The sequence below is a fragment of the Mirounga angustirostris genome, unplaced genomic scaffold (assembly GCF_029215605.1).
Source record: "Mirounga angustirostris isolate CCGP_5_RB_7025 unplaced genomic scaffold, mMirAng1.0.hap1 SCAF_6, whole genome shotgun sequence".
Taxonomy (NCBI): Eukaryota; Metazoa; Chordata; class Mammalia; order Carnivora; family Phocidae; genus Mirounga; species Mirounga angustirostris.
In genome coordinates, this window is record NW_026991714.1 from 139904074 (window position 1) to 139916085 (window position 12012).

The following is a 12012-nucleotide window of genomic DNA, read 5'->3' on the forward strand; positions in this document are numbered from 1 at the left end:
TATATACCACGTCTTCTTTATCCATTCATCTGTTGATGGACATCCTGGCTTTTTCCATAGTTTGGCTATTGTGGACATTACTGCTATACATATTGGGGTGCACATACCCCTTCAGATCGCTACATTTGTATCTTTGGGGTAGTGAAATTGCTGGGTTGTATGGTAGCTCTATTTTCAACTTTTTGAGGAACCTCCATACTGTTTTCCAGAATGGCTGCATCAGCTTGCATTCCCACCAGTGGTGTAGGAGGGTTCCCCTTTTTCTGCATCCCCGCCAACATCTGTTGTTTCCTGACTTGTTAATTTTAGCCATTCTGACTGGCATGATGTGATATCTCATTGAGGTTTTGATTTGTATTTCCCTGATGCCGGGCAATGTTGAGCACTTTTTCATATGTCTGTTGGCCATTTGGATGTCTTCTTTGGAAAAATGTCTGTTCATGTCTTCTGCCCATTTCTTGATTGGATTCTTTGTTCCTTGGGTGTTGAGTCTGATAAGTTCTTTATAGATTTTGGATACTAGCCCTTTATCTGATATGTCATTTGCAAATACCTTCTCCCATTCTGTCGGTTCTCTTTTGTTTTTGTTGACTGTTTCCTTTGCTGTGCAAAAGCTTTTTATCTTGATGAAGTCCCAATAGTTCATTTTTGCCCTTACTTCCCTTGCCTATGGCGATGTTCCTAGGAAGAAGTTGCTGTGGCTAAGTTCGAAGAGGTTGCTGCCTGTGTTCTCCTCTAGGATTTTGATGGACTCCTGTCTCACATTTAGGTCTTTCATCCATTTTGAGTCTATTTATGTGTGTGGTGTGAGGAAATGGTCCAGTTTCATTCTTCTGCATGTGGCTGTCCAATTTTCCCAACACCATTTGTTGAAGAGACTGTCTTTTTTCCATTAGATGTTCTTTCCTGACCATAGAATTGAGGGTCCATTTCTGGTCTCTTTTTTCTGTTCCATTGATCTATGTGTCTGTTTTTGTGCCAGTACCATACTGTCTTGATGATTACAGCTTTGTAATAGAGCTTGAAGTCCGGAATTGTGATGCCACCAGCTTTGCTTTTCTTTTTCAACATTCCTCTATCTATTCGGGGTCTTTTCTGGTTCCATACAAATTTTAGGATTATTTCTTCCAATTCTTTGAAAAAAGTGGATGGTATTTTGATAGGGACTGCTTTAAATGTGTAGATTGCTCTAGGTAGCATTGACATCTTCACAATATTTATTCTTCCAATCCATGAGCATAGAACGTTTTTCCATTTCTTTGTGTCTTCCTCAATTTCTTTCATGAGTATTTGATAGTTTTCTGAGTACAGATCCTTTGCCTCTTTGGTTAGATTTATTCCTAGGTATCTTAAGGTTTTGGGTGCAATTGTAAATGGGATTGACTCCCTAATTTCTCTTTCTTCTGTCTTATTGTTGGTGTATAGAAATGCCGCTGATTTCTGTGCATTGATTTTATCTCCTGCCACTTGACTGAATTCCTGTATGAGTTCTAGAAATTTTGAGGTGGAGTCTTTTGGGTTTTTCACATAAAGTATCATATCATCTGCAAAGAGTGAGAGTTTGACTTCTTCTTTGCCGATTTGGATGCCCTTGATTTCTTTTTGTTGTCTGATTGCTGTGGCTAGGACTTCTAATACTATGTTGAATAGCAGTTGTGATAGTGGACATCCCTGCCATGTTCCTGACGTTAGGGGGAAAGCTCTCAGTTTTTCCCCATTGAGAATGATATTCGCTGTGGGTTTTTTATAGATGGCTTTTATGATATTGAGGGATGTACCCTCTATCCCTACACTCTGAAGAGTTTTAATCAAGAAAGGATGCTGTACTTTGTCAAATGCTTTTTCTGCATCTATTGAGAAGATCATATGGTTCTTGTTCTTCTTTTATTAATGTATTGTATCACATTGATTGATTTGCGGATGTTGAACCAACCTTGCAGCCCAGGAATAAATCCCACTTGGTCGTGGTGAATAATCCTTTTAATGTACTGCTGAATCCTATTGGCTAGTATTTTGGTGAGAATTTTTCCATCCATGTTCATCAGAGATATTGGTCCATAATTCTCCTTTTTGATGGGGTCTTTGTCTGGTTTTGGGATCAAGGTAATGCTGGCCTCATAAAATGAGTTTGGAAGTTTTCCTTCCATTTCTATTTTTTGGAACAGTTTCAGAAGAATAGGTTTTAATTCTTCTTTAAATGTTTGGTAGAATTCCCCTGGGAAGCCTTCTGGCCCTGGGCTCTTGCTTGTTGGGAGATTTTTGATGACTGCTTCAATTTCCTTACTGGCTATGGGTCTGTTCAGGTTTTCTAGTTCTTCCTGGTTCAGTTTTGGTAGTTTATACGTCTCTACGAATGCATCCATTTCTTCCAGATTGTCTAATTTGCTGGCATAGAGTTGCTCATAATATGTTCTTAGAATTGTTTGTATTTCTTTGGTGTTGGTTGTGATCTCTCCTCTTTCATTCATGATTTTATTTATTTGGGTCCTTTCTCTTTTCTTTCTGATAAGTCTGGCCAGGGGTTTATCAATCTTGTTAATTCTTTCAAAGAACCAGTACCTAGTTTCGTTGATCTGTTCTACTGTTCTTTTGGTTTCTATTTCATTGATTTCTGCTCTGATCTTTATTATTTCTCTTCTCCTGCTGGGTTTAGGCTTTATTTGCTGTTCTTTCTCCAGCTCCTTTAGGTGTAGGGTTAGGTTGTGTATTTGAGACCTTTCTTGTTTCTTGAGAAAGGCTTGTATTGCTATATACTTGCCTCTTAGGACTGCTTTTGCTGCATCCCAAAGATTTTGAACAGTTGTGTTTTCGTTTTCATTGGTTTCCATGAATTTTTTAAATTCTTCTTTAATTTCCTGCTTGACCCATTCATTCTTTAGTAGGATGCTCTTTAGCCTCCATGTATTTGAGTTCTTTCCAACTTTCCTCTTGTGATTGAGTTCTAGTTCCAAAGCATTGTGGTCTGAAAATAGGCAGGGAATGATCCCAATGTTTTGGTACTGTTTGAGACCTGATTTATGACCCAGAATGTGATCAATTCTGGAGAATGTTCCATGGGCACTAGAGAAGAATGTGTATTCTGTTGCTTTTGGATGGAATATTCTGAATATATCTGTGAAGTCCATCTGGTCCAGTGTGTCATTAAAAGTCTTTATTTCCTTGTTGATCTTTTGCTTAGATGATCTGTCCATTTCAGTGAGGGGGGTGTTAAAGTCCCCCACTATTATTGTATTGTTGTCGATGTGTTTCTTTGCTTTTGTTATTAATTGGCTTATATAATTGGCTGCTCCCATGTTAGGGCCATAGATATTCATAATTGTTAGATCTTCTTGTTGGAAAGGCCCTTTAAATATGATATAGTGCCCTTCCTCATCTCTTATTACAGTCTTTGGTTTAAAATCTAGTTTGTCTGATAAAAGGATTGCCACCCCAGCTTTCTTTTGATGTCCATTAGCATGATAAATGGTTTTCTACCCCCTTACTTTCAATCTGGGGGTGTCTTTGGGTCTAAAATGAGTCTCTTGCAGACAGCATATCGATGGGTCTTGTTTTTTTATCCATTCTGATACCCTGTGTCTTTTGATTGGGGCTTTTAGCCCATTTACATTCAGGGTAACTATTGAAAGATATGAATTTAGTGCCATTATATTGCTTGTAAGGTGACTGTTACTGTATATTGTCTGTGTTCCTTTCTGGTCTATGTTGCATTTAGGCTCTCTCTTTGCTAAGGGACCCCTTTCAATATTTCTTGTAGGGCTGTTTTTGTGTTTGCAAATTCTTTTAGTTTCTGTTTGTCCTGGAAGCTTCTTATCTCTCCTTCTATTTTCAATGACAGCCTAGGTGGATATAGCATTCTTGGCTGCATATTTTTCTCATTTAGTGCTCTGAATATATCATGCCAGTCCTTTCTGGCCTGCCAGGTCTCTGTGGATAGGTCTGTTGCCAATCTAATGTTTCTACCATTGTAGGTTACATATCTCTTGTCCTGAACTGCTTTCAGGATTTTCTCTTTGTCTCTGAGACTTGTAATTTTTACTATTAAATGCCGGGGTGTTGACCTAATTTTATTGATTTTGAGGGGGGTTCTCTGTGCCTCCAGGATTTTTTTTTTTAAAGATTTTTTAAATTTATTTATTTGAGACAGAGAGAATGAGAGAGAGAGAGCACATGAGAGGGGGGAGGGTCAGAGGCAGAAGCGGGCTCCCTGCCGAGCAGGGAGCCTGATGTGGGACTCGATCCAGGGACTCCAGGATCATGACCTGAGCCGAAGGCAGTCGCTTAACCAACTGAGCCACCCAGGCGCCCAATACTTATCTAGCTGAATTCCTGTGACCAGACGGAATTTAGGTCTCCTATTCCTCTGCCATCTTGCCCCTCCCCCCGTGTCATACTTCATTTTTCATTGGTTAATTAAATAAAATATGTCGCTCACTATAAGATAAAAAGAAATATACAAAGGCATATCATCTGCATTATCTAAGTGTTGATTTTCTTTTGATAAAGTGTTGACAAGATAGAATTCTTTATTCATGTAGTCAACAGGCACACACAGTTGATGAAAACCAGGAATTGGCTATGCTGGGACATGTTAGTATTTCACTTAGACTATAGAGAAATGATAAAGCTACCAATTCTATCCTAACTTACTTCAAAATGTTAAAAGAAATGTTAGCAAATATTAGCAGTTTCTGGAGTGGATATGATAATTGGTTAGAAATATTATTTCAGTTTTCTTTGTTTTCTCCACACCAATACCAGCTTGATTTTTCTTAACAGAATGGTTCTCCCAAGATCTATCCAATGATACAAAGCTTAACTGATTTGATGAGCAACCTTGTGGGTGCTTTAAGATATAACTTTTGTAGTAAGGAAAAAAATCAAATTTTGGTAAAGGTCCAACCCTTTTAGGTTAAACCTACTTTCCATGCAGTCTTACAGTGATTGATATATAGAGACTGTTGTCAGGTGCTCTTTCCATTTTCCTGGCTTCAAACTTCAATTGGGAAGAATTGTGCCATGTAAGAAGTACAGTTTTGGCTCCGATGATGTTAAATTAAGAATGCATAACCATGAATACATAAGGGTAAGGAAGATCTGTCATACTGTCTTTTCTTTGACGTTGCCTAAATTAACCTAAACCAAGACAGTCCATACTTAAATGCCCCTACTTGTAAAAGTGAGATATATTTTCTTTAACTCCTGTTAGTAGAGAGCTTTTAAGACCTTATTATATGCAAATGATAGTGATACTATCAGGCCATACAGTTGGGGCCACTGTGCTCTTGATAATATGGACTATTTTTAGAGTTCCATGAGAGTTATACTACATGGAAGCTATCTAAAATCAGTATGTGAGGGGGCACCTGGGTGGCTCAGTCAGTTAAGTGTCCGACTCTTGATTTCAGTGCAGGTCATGATCCCAGGGTTGTGAGATCAAGCCCCGCATTGGGCTCTGTGCTGGGTGCGGAGCCTGCTTAAGATTCTCTCTCTCTGCCCCTCCCCCCTCAAAAAACAAAATAAAATAAAGTAAAATATAGTAAGTATGTAAGGCTGATATGGAGACAAAATCATGCAGTCTAGAATATAAATGATTTTGCGCATACAACCTCATAAACACCAAAGTTTAAGAACCACTAAGCTAGATGAAGAAATAAAAGGAAACTTTAGAAATAGATGTTTGAGCTTTTGAACCCATTCTGCTTTTAAGAAATATATCAAAGTTCTTATCTAACAAATAGGGATGTGCAGAGAATTCTAAAGTAGTCTTGCTTGCTTTCATTATTCTGTTTTATTTTTAAGCATTAATATATGTTGAGAGAGATGTCTGTTGAAAGAATTTAAGAAAATAGTGGAGTTACATTCTGGTTCTGGATGAGGGGCAATTAGCTTCTAAAGAAAGTAGTAAGTTAAATTATTGAATCCATTGAAATTGCAAAGAAAAAACTTTTTTGAAGAAAAGTGTCATCTATTAGTGCATAGATTTTCTGGTACTCACCTGTGTATCGTTTGGAGGTCTGTTGTCTACAGATTGAGGAATTTGTGGCCTAGAGGATCTCTAAGTTCCTTTTCAGGTCTAAGAATCTATGAAGACTATGCCTTAGTCGTACCAGTTATATGCACAGTGTTATCAAAATGACAACAAAGACTTTTATTTGTTGGCATTATTTAATCCTTATCTTGGCCTTTTATGTATGAGTTTTAGCTGTCATTTAAGTGTAAGTTATGACGCATTTACTCTGAATTATCGTAGGTATAATTATGCATATTCACATATACACTTACACGCAGACATCGACATGCATATATATAAACGTGTATATTTATAAGCCAATATAACCTATTAGCATTGTAGAGGAAATATTGAACTTTATATTTGGGAACACTTAGAAACATTTTCCATTTTTGTTCTCTTCTTCCTCTGTCTGGTCACAGGTTTGATGATAGTAAAGGTAGATTTTATTTTTGTCACCTTATTACTCAAACAACTCTGTGTACCTGAACAATCTACCTGAAAAATCTGCTATGGCCACTTGACAACTGAGGACATTTTGCCTAAAATAATGAAGAAAATCTGAGTAAACTTAAGGTTTAGTGGGATCTTCTGAATGATGAAATCCCTTCTGGATGGTCACTGAAGTTTATTTTGCAAGTTAATACAAATTTGCAAAAATACCAATTCAAAAATCACTGGAAATGAACACTTTCAGTAAACTAGGTGAATACCTGTTAAGAAGCTCTTGGAAAATTTTTATTTTTAAATAAACAACTATTTCAAAAGTAACATAGTCCCAATAGGTCAAAGATTGCAGAAGCCTAGAGAAAAGTAATTAAAGTAATCTGAACAAAGATGTTATGCCAGGTCACTCCCATAAAATGCTAATACCAGTTTCAAACCAGAAGACTGGGAAGCCAAAGATTCCCAGCATTCTGAATAAGAGTTTGAGACTTGTGCCTTGCAGATTCAGTTTGATAAAATGCTAGAATATCATACTTTCTTAATTTCAGGATACGAAAAGTTATTTGCCACTTCTTATTACTTTCTTGCACCATTCTAATACCAAAATAACAAAATTGATTGTTCACTTCTATTGCTCTATGTTAACTGTGTTTGTGTCATAACAGAAATACTCTTTTTCATGCAATGTTGCTTAATCTCTAATTCAAACACTTTGTTCATTTTAGTATGTAAGTTCAAGAGTAATGACTAAATCATTTTGATTGTTCCTTTTATGCCTTTCCAAAATCTTAGGAATGTAATACTATTAAAAATACGAATGCATTATGATGAATTTATGGCAGGTTTTTTTTCATAATTTTTGCAGTATTGCAATAAGGTTAATGAAAAGCAACATGAAACCTGACATTGATTTGTTGGGTCCACAAAATTGCCCTATTCTAAAAAAATAAATATCTATTTAGTTTGGAGGATGAAACTTCTAGAATATCAGGGGACACATACTTTTAAAGGTTTAATCTTAATTAAAATTAGTTTTATCATAACTTGCCTTCTCACATTTGGATGATACAGATTTTTATATTTTAAGTCACTCATTAATTGTTCATTCCTCAAATACTACTGACTACCAACTAGCACTGTAGGTAATAAAAAACAAATAAAAATAGATTTTTTTTCCTTAAGGAAGATTTCAGAAAAGCCTGAAGATATAAAGAGATAGTACCATACTAATTAGTAAATAATTCAAAGGTGAGATGATCACTTCAAACTTGGGGTGGGGTAGAAGGACCTTTGGAAGTGGGGGAGAAGGATGGATAGAACCTAGACATAGGAGGAAGGAGACATGAAGACAATTGGGGACAGTTAGTTACTGTTCTGTTCTGTGTATGTGTGTTTAAGGATTATTATCCTAAAATCTATTAGAGAGTTGTATGCTTTTTGCTGGGAAGGTGGTTAGCATGAACTTTGAAGAATGATACAGTATTTGAAGTAGTAGTATTGAGTGGAAAATTATCATATATACATTTGATAGAATCAATGATTATTCCTGGTTGCCATATTTAAACCAGGATTTTCATATTATTTTTAATTTCATGGTTTGTTTTGTAAGGCATTTTGAGTAATAAAATAGTTATTATAGACAACAAACATGACATTAAGAACATCTCTTTTAATTTTTAAATTTTCTTCACAACAGTGTTTATGGCAGCATGATTATAATCTATTGTGTTATGGACAATTTGTTCTTTTGGCTTTATCTTTATGCTGAATAATTGGCAATAGCAGATTAGTTATAAAACAGATCATCTGTTTTATGGCTTCTTATTGCTGTACAAAATGTTAAACTTCATTTTATATAAAAGTCACAATCACAAAATTAATTAAATTTCAAAAGTTCTTAAGAAAGTACTTTGTATTTCCCCCTAATTTGTAGGTTTGAGGTTTTATCATTCTTGTCACAAATAGCAGAAAGCATTTCCAAGTCTAATTTCATTTTACCACAATCATGACATTTTCCAACCATCTCATAAATTTGCAACATTTGTTAAAAGGGAGAGTAGTGGAGCAAAATGTGTCACTAGTGCTGAAGAAAATGGGCCTGTGGTAATTAGTGTGCCACCTTCAAAGACAAAATTAGTGCTTGAAATTTAACATAATAATTGTACCAATGAACAGTTACTGAGTGCTCACCATGCGCCAGTGTCTGTGTTGAGCTGTCCAAGGGCATTATCTCTTCAGCGCCTCATCCCTTATGATATTATTGTTATTCCCATTTTATGGAGAGAAATAATAAGTGTTAGAAAGGTCTGAGTAATTTGATTATGGTCTACGAGTTTGTAGATGGAGTAGCTGGGATTTAAAACGAGTCCTCTGAGGTATAAGTGTAGGTATTAATATCCCAACTATATAAATGAGAAAAATTGAGGCTTAGAGAGGTCTAAATAATTTGGTTAAGCTCAAACAGCTAATAACTGAAAAAACTGGTCCTTTTCATTCCAGCGTCTGGCTATATTGCCTATCAGATAAACTTTGACAAAATTTAACTCACAAGCATGTCATTTACATCTTCTTTGTTCTGACACAGAGGGGACTAAATTCAGGAAGGAATGCATACAGATGTTACCTGGGAAGAGGGGGGACAATTGGTAAGGATATGGCTGAGAGCCAGAAATTAGTAGCAAAGGGAATCTCACTTTATTCCACTTTATTATTTTAGGGCCATCATATTAAAGCAAGAGTGTTTCAGGACGTTTTCTGAGTTTCAGTCAGAATATTTGCATTCATTTTCTAAAGTCAGAAACTCAGTGTGTCAGCCAGAGTCCTCGAACTAGTCCTCTACTAAGTGGCCCGGAGTTAATTTGCTTGGCTAAATCCCTATTTGTATTGTTTACTGTACACTACCTTGTGCCCTAATTATTTTTACATTACCATGTCTCATTTTACGAACTATAGTGTTATGGTCTTGGGCAAGAACAGTGTTTTTCTTCTGATTTGCAAACAGTACTGTGGTAGGCATTCGATTCTTTTTTTTTTTTTTTAAAGATTTTATTTATTTATTTGAGAGAGAGAGAATGAGAGAGAGAGAACACCTGAGAGGGGATAGGGTCAGAGGATGAAGCAGACTCCCTGCCGAGCAGGAAGCCCGATGCGGGACTCGATCCAGGGACTCCAGGATCATGACCTGAGCCGAAGGCAGTTGCTTAACCAACTGAGCCACCCAGGCACCCGGCATTCGATTCTTAAAAAGTGATGGAAATTCAAACCTCAGAAGACAGATTGGAATGTTTAAAAATACCTGTATATTTTTTTAAATGAACAAAAGTATTAGATACTCACTGATTTTTCTTTATTACAAGTGTTGGGTGTCACAATAATACATTATAGTCCAGAGAAATTTATTCTTTATCAATTTGGAATATTTATAGACATATTACAATTTGTGGTATTGAATATTCATGTTTTATATTTTGTAGACCTTTTACTTTTAGATCTAGGGAAAAGGTAAGATAAGGAAACAGAAGCTGTTCTTTTTGTGAAAAATCACTTAACTATAGAGAACAAACTGAGGGTTGCTGGAGGGGGAGGTGCGTGGGGGATGGGCTAAATCGGTGATGGGGCCCTTGTGATGAGCACTGGGTGTTATATGTAAGTGATGAGTCACTAAATTGTACTCCTGAAACCAATACTACACTATATGTTAACTTACTTGAATTTAAATAAAAATGTGGAAGAAAAAAATCTCTTAATTATATGAGATGCCATTTGTAATTTGTGGAGAACTAGTACAAATGAAGAAAAAAAATTTTTTTTTGAGGGAGGGAGAGAGAGAGGGGTGGGGAGGGGCAGAGGGAGAGGGAGAGAGAAAATCTTAAGCAGGCTCCACACCTAGCATGGAGCCCAATGCTGGGCTCGATCTCACAACCCTGAGATCATGACCTGAGCCAAAACCAAGAGTTGGATGCTTAACCAACTGAGCCACCCAGGCTCCCCCAGATGAAGAAACTTTTTAATATAAAAGTTAGAAAATTGTGTTTAAACCCAAACTGGAATTTACAATTTTCTCATGGTAATTTGTAAATTACCATAGAAAAGGTAGTTTGTATATTTGTATGTGTGTGTCTGTGTCTATGTGTGCGTCTGTGTGTATATTTTTATCTGAGAGACAAAGAGCATTGTGTCTTCTACACTTAGTATCCCTTGGCATTTGAAGTAACATTATGTTTGCATTTTGTATAGACAAAATGTTCAGATCTATTGGCCACTCCTAAGAGAGGCACAAACAAGATTCTATTTTCTAGCAGCTCGTAATATAATTTTGAGGTTATATTAAGTGAATAATTTGGGTAGTTTATATCATTTACTTTTTACTTTGAATATATTTTTAGTGTGTCTTCATTGCTTCTAAATATACATATAATTTAAGGACTTAAACTATTACTCAGTAATAATTGTATTATTTCTATCCCATCCATATTGGCATGTGAATGTTCTCTTTTTAATAATGACAAAGCAAGACCTTAAATTATATTTTAGATGCTCATTTCATGAACACTGTCACTGCTGTGTTACAAGTGTTAAAACAAAAATGTTAAATAATAAACTACCATCAGGTATTGGCTTTTGTTCCTTCATCATCTAAGAAGAAATTTTATGAATGATGCATCACAGCGCGACATACATTTACATTCAAATACCAGTTGTTAACGTTTTAAGTTAATGCCAGTGAATCTTTAAAAATCTCTGTGAATAATGAAGCTATTCATTGTGTTCAAGGATTTTGCCTTTTTCAATGATAGGAATTTCTTCTCATTTGAAAGAGTATTTAATTGCATCGCTCATCCACTTTTAATATTTAATAATAATTTTATTAGCTGTGTAGAATGAGAAGGGCAAGATTTGCAATATCTACTGCTGGTCATCAATTTTTTCTTATCATGACTTAATGAATATTATAATTACAAGGGAAGGCAGAAATATAAATTAGATTGGTAGTTGGCTGGGACTTGCTAGTTTATTGCTTTTAGCTTGAGCAAAGCCCAGAGTAGGCACAAGGAAAAAGAAACAAATATCTGGGGGTGCTGTAGAAGCCCTGGCACAAAATTTTTGCAACCTTCTAATCATTCTTCATTTAAAATAATGAACACAGGCGGTTTGAATCAAGTTGCAAACACTGTCAGTAACAATTCCTGCTGTTTCCACAGCAGTTGATGGGATCTTGACGACTTCCAAAACTTAGTCTTGGCAGGTGTATTTTTCTTTAATCTTTATCAATGCATTTTGAGACTTTTAATTATCTTTTCTTTAACAGGCTTACTGGTATTAACTTTCAGCTGCGACAAAAGCTGCATTACTTTGAGTGGGAACACTTGGCATTAACGATCGTCACAGTAGCGCCTTTTACCGAAGTAGCACCTCCCACCTTAGGTTTTCAAGATGCTTTTGAGGATGTTTCATTAGGTCTGTGGATAGAGGTCAGGGGAAAAGTTCTTTGCAGGTACCATGCGTTCAAAGCCTCTGTGGATTTATGACCCAGGCCATGGGGAAAAAACAATTTT

General features: G+C 36.1%; 1 protein-coding gene across 1 annotated transcript in view; it reads left to right on the plus strand.

Moving 5' to 3' along the window:
• ATRNL1 (attractin like 1) overlaps positions 1-12012 on the plus strand; it is an 804411-nt gene that overhangs the window by 552045 nt on the left and 240354 nt on the right. The gene's annotated exons all lie outside the window — the stretch shown is intronic.